Raw genomic sequence first — 5,768 nt, 5'->3', positions numbered from 1 at the left:
ACGATTATTACTTTACTCTTGCAAAGACGACTATCTATAGACCGAACAACTCTGTGAGGTTCTAGGGTCGTGATTTCCTCTTAAGGTGACTCTAATTCTTAGGATCAGAAACTAGAGCCCGTAAGTTCCGTGGCTCGTCAATTCCTACGGTTTCCAGATTGTCAACTCCGGTAAGGCAACACCTATGTGAATCCTAGTGGATTTCGGAGCTTGTAAGCGACCTACATGATAATCAATTATAAGTATCAAAACAAGCAATAAGTAATAACACGTATAGTGGAAATGAAATCGTAAATCATATATTATAAATGTTGAATGTATAAATACAGAATACAACCAAGCCTAGTACATAGGAAGAGTACAAGCTAGTTAACAAGTAAAAAGGGAAGAAGAATCGACCCTTAGGACTAGCTACTGGACTCAAAGCCGTCTCGTAGGACTTGGAGGTGGAACTCTCGAGCTTGGTGGATATGGATCGAACGTAACTTTGGCGGAGTGATGGAATGAATATACAAGCTCTCAAGGTGGTAGAGTTTGGTTACACAAAATCTGAATGAGGAAATGAGTGATAATCACTCTTATTTATACACATCAAGCTCAGGGGTAAAATCATAAATACACAAGTCACAAGTAAGAATTCACACTATTTTTGCAGTTTTCACAAGGCACGCCCCGCGTGGAAGGTAGTACGCCCCGCGTGTCTGCCAAATTAACCCATTCTGTTGATAATTTCTTCCGCGTGGACCATATTCAGACTTGTTGACTCAACCACGCCCCGCGTAGACTGGGGTACGCCCCGCGTGGTTGAGCTCCTGGAACTTATTTGCTTGAATTATGCCTTGGATGCCCCGCGTGGTTTGGGTGACGCCCCGCGTAGTTGAGCTCCCGGAACTTTTGTCTTCAATTCACACCTTAGACGCCCCGCGTGCCATGTACTACGCCCCACGTGGTAGGTGTTGACCATGTGGGAATGCTCAGTTGACTGCCGTGATTCAGTGGTAATTGTTCTACGCCCCGCGTGCCTGCTGGATCATCACTTGTTTATTCTTTATCCGTACCTGAAAAAATACGATCCTCGAGAACCGAGTTAGCTTGACGTTTATTTCTGAAAGTTAATCAAAAATTAAGGAAATTAACTAAAAACATAAAATTTATTTTTATTTGTTATTTTATTGAAAACACATTATTTTTTGTAATTAAACTTACTGATTTAGTCCAAAATTAAACCGTAAATCACGCTAAAAGATAGGGACAAATCGTCCCTATCATTAGTCATCACATCAGTAACACTATTTCCCTCTAATCTGATCTCCAATCTTGCTCCCAATTTTTATGAGACTTATGGATGGCAATTTTCCATCTAAGAACTCATAAAACCAATGGCAATTTGAAGTCCATTTCCACATTGACTTTCCTGAATTTGGAATTCCAAGCTAATCTCAAGCCATAATGAACAACATACACTACAATAAGGAGAGGGTTACAAATGCCAATATTAACAGCATAGCCTCCAAGACAAGAGCCACTATGATCTCGGATCACACCTGCAACCAAACCGAAACATGTGATTCCTTTAACTGAACAGTCCATACTAAATTAAATTAATTAAATTGTGGGATCATATTTTACCAAATCTTGCTTAATAAGAAAAATTTAATCTAGAAGCAAAAAAAAATTGCATTAGTTACAAATTTTTCATTCAATTAAAGGAAATATATATTATCAATTCTTATATAAAATATCAAAGAAGTAATTATGAATTAATTAGGAAAAGCGTTTAAAATTATTCCAAAGATCAAATTCGAATAATTTAAATTTTAATTTGGTAGCTGTTGATTTTTTTTCTAGCATATAGAGCTTGTCATCTATATTTGGTTAATATTTTTTTACTAAGTTTTTAGTTTAACTTAACTGTATATATTATAACAAATGGATAAATGATGAACTATAACAATTTTGTAACAAAAAGTAAAAAATGATTATTAACACATGATTTGGATTCATAAATTCAGAACTGAAATTGTTGACCCTAGTTACCAATTCAACCTAATTTTGTTTAAAATCTACATGATATGCATTAATAACTACCTAAAAACAATCAATACAAAGTCTGTTATCATTTATCAAATTATATAAGACCAAAAATCTCTAACACGATCCATCATCAAAAGAAAAATCAATTACTACTTGTTATATATTTACAAAATAATGAAAATGAACAAAGTCATAATAGTAATTATGATATTAGGGTTTAGCCAAATTGGAGAATGTTGGTTGGATTGGCTTTTGCCAAGGCGAGACATTAGAGTAACAAATTACGTATGTTACGACCAATGTTATGAACAATGCATCGAATTACCAATCGCTACTCCTCAACAATGCAAGCGTCAATGTCAAATCGCATGTCGTGGAGTATTCCTCATTTCAACAAATTTTAATCCCGATACTACTATTCCTCATCAAAGGATATCACCATCGCCATCGCCTTCTCCATCTCCATCATATATTACTATGCCTCCGGTGCTTTGCCACAAAATTAAATGTCATCATTACCTATAAACTGCTTATAATTAATTTTATTAGGTTTTAAATAAAATATTTATTATTTACGTCTGTAAAGCTTGAGCTGATGTTATTTATTTCTTCAACTGAATAAATATTTTAAGAAAGGTGTAATATTTCAAATTTGAGCTTTTAGGTACTCTTGCTCAAAAATTTAATTATTAAAAAAAATTATGATGTTCCTTTAAAAAAAATTGGTGCCTCTTATAGTCGTTATATATACTTATCTCTCTCCATCTTTTGCCCCATGCAATACAAAATACACAAGATAATTCAATTTTGGTTTTCAAATTAACAGATTAGATGCTTGAAATAACAGTATATCTACTTATTGGCGGAGCCAGGACTCAAACTTCGGGGGGGCTCCATGTACGTAGAATTTTTTTCGTACGACAATTTAAGATTTTGATTCTGTAAAAGTATGTATATAAAAAAAGTTGTTTTAGATTTTTTATACTGTTCACAAGTAATTGATTAGGCTAAAATATAAAAATACCTAAATATCAACAATTCAATTCGTCAATTGAATCCAATTCAATTCGATTCACCAATTCAATAAATCTCAAAATCAAAACCCCTAATTTATCATCAATTCAATAGAGACCCTAACTATCACATATTATCAATTTAATTTAACCAAAAACCCTAAATTAAAACTCTAAAATCAAAACCCCTAAAAATATCACATTCAATTCAATCAATTCAATTCAATTTAACCATAAAAATATAACATTCAATTCAATCAATTCAATAAATCTCAAAATCAAAACCCCTAATTTATCATCAATTCAATAGAAACCATAACTAACACATATTATCAATTCAATTTAACCAAAAACCCTAAGATTAAAACCCTAAAATCAAAATCCCTAAAATCACAAACCTAAAATCAGAACATTAAATTAAAAACTAACCTTTATATTTCTGTACCCCCAACTTCCGGTGGTGACGAACAGCGGCGACAGTAGCAGCAGACGAACGGCAGAGACGGCAGCAGTAGATGAACGGCGACCGACCGGCAACAGCAAGATGAAGGCAGCAGGCAAGCGCAACTCTTCTTTCCCAGAAGCATAGGCGGACGATTTGGAAATGGGAGGAGTGGTGTGGAGTAAATAGAATGATAAATAAAAACACATGTTTAATTGTTAAATGAAGGGCATAAATGGTATTTCTATGATTTTTTTAAACCCTAATACCACTAAAACGACGTCGTTTTAGTGGTAAAACAAAAAAAAATTAACAATTACAGAGATTGGGGAGCCAGCTTCTCCTTCGCCATGGCTGGGGGGCTCCCAGCCATGGCTGCCTCTGTTTTTTACAGGGGCGAAGCACCCTACTATGGGGTTTTGCGGAGGGCCGGAGGATCGGCCGACCCTCCGTGACCCTCCATAGCTCCGAAGACTTAACCCAAAGATGAAAGAGGTCCTTAAGAGTGAAGTCATAAAGCTCTTAGATGTCGATATCATATATGTTGTGCCTCTGATAGCCCGTGGGTGAGTCTGGTTCAAATAATGCCAAAGAAAGGGGGGACAAAGGTGATAGTGAATGAGAAAGAAGAGCTGATTCCTGTGAGAAAAGTCATCGGATGGCGAATGTGTATAGACTATAGAAAATTAAGCGACACCACTTGATAAGACCACTTCCCTCTATCATTCATTGACCAAATGCTTGAGGGGATGGCATGTAACCTTTACTTCTGTTGTTTAGACGGGTATTCCGGCTATTTGCAAATTATTGCCGATCCCAATGATCAAGAGAAAACTACATTTACGTGTCCTGTTGGCACCTTTGCTTATAGAAGGATGCCATTCGGATTGTGCAATACACCGACCACCTTCCAAAGGTGTTTGATGGCCATCTTTTCAGCTATGATTAAGGATTTCATGGAAGTGTTCATGGACGACTTTTCTATTTTTGGTTCATCTTTTGACGGTTGCTTGAAAAATATGAAAAAAGTGCTTAAACGTTGTGATGACACCAACCAAATCTTATGTCACATCCGTGTCTAAAAATATTCGATATATATTTTTTTTAGTATCAATTATACTATTGAATTTAATTTAATGTGTTTAAATTTAAAGTTTTGGATCAATTTTAAAAGAAATTATCAATTAGGAGGACCTTAACTAATATTTTCTTACAACTATATGGTGATTACGTTTTTTTTTAAACAAATAAAAATAAAAATAAGAATAAAAGAAGTTAAATGTATAATAAAATAAATACTTATACAACTCTATGCTTAGTATTTTATATATTTAAAAGAAAATGAATGCCTTGTTGTGGTAAATTGGAAATGGTCCATATATTGACACATAATACATGTAATGACATGTTTTGGTGAGTTGAGCAAACACCTGTCAAATTAGTATATCAAACTTAATAAAATAATTACACTTTGACATGTAGTGGCATATTTTGGTGAATTGAAAAACCTTTGTGAGATAGTTATTTTATCCATATAAATGATATTTTTGGAGAGAAGAAACTTTACCTTTGAATTATAAAAAGAGGAAAAAGGGAGATATAAAAGGAGGGAGCTTTAGAATATAAATGAAAGATACGAGCTTCGGTGAATTTTTGGTGACAACCAACGACGAAATTTCAGTAACTTATATAGATCAAATTACTTTTAAAATGTTCTAGTATGATTTTATGTAAGTTTGGTTGTGGTAGTTTCGTTAAATTTTAATAGGTTTATACCTAGTGATTTATCAATCTATTGGTTACTAATATAAATATAAAATTTTAAACTAGTTGTCCTTTAGATTTATCGAAGTGAAATTTCGTATTAAGACCTTTAGCCGCATAACGAGTTTAAATGTTTAATCGGAATATAAAATTAGCACAAAAGTTAGGAATATAAAATTAGTACAGATAGACTTATAGTCGTGTCACGAGTCTAACTGAACATTCGGTCGTAGTTAACGATATCATTTTAGTTTACACGTTAGAATTCCGGTAGTCCGATAAAAGTGTACGAAAGTAGTCTCGTAAAAGTGTTTGATTAACATTTTAGAGACTTTAAATTGTCGAGTTAAATACCTTATAAATTAGAAGGACTAATACCGATATTTATTTAATAGAGTTTAGATTAAGTTGAATATAAAAGTTAGATATAATAAATTGAATATAAAAGTTAGTATGAATATACTCTTAATAGCTTAACGTGGTTTAATGAGTCTAATAGTTCCAATTAATTATTT

The 5,768-nt window shown here is 33.5% G+C and overlaps 1 long non-coding RNA gene across 1 annotated transcript; it reads right to left on the bottom strand.

Annotated features, from left to right (window-relative positions):
• Positions 1 to 279: 279 nt before the first annotated feature.
• On the bottom strand, positions 280 to 3,675 carry LOC136220740 (uncharacterized). Its single transcript, XR_010684704.1, has 2 exons — positions 3,477 to 3,675; positions 280 to 1,544 (listed from the first exon to the last, which is right to left on the bottom strand). It is a non-coding gene; the product is annotated as an uncharacterized lncRNA (long non-coding RNA).
• Positions 3,676 to 5,768: the final 2,093 nt, after the last annotated feature.

The sequence above is a fragment of the Euphorbia lathyris genome, chromosome 2, assembly GCF_963576675.1.
Source record: "Euphorbia lathyris chromosome 2, ddEupLath1.1, whole genome shotgun sequence".
Classification (NCBI taxonomy): domain Eukaryota; kingdom Viridiplantae; phylum Streptophyta; class Magnoliopsida; order Malpighiales; family Euphorbiaceae; genus Euphorbia; species Euphorbia lathyris.
The sequence above is the reverse complement of the archived record's forward strand: the minus strand, read 5'-3'. Positions and strand labels throughout refer to the sequence as shown.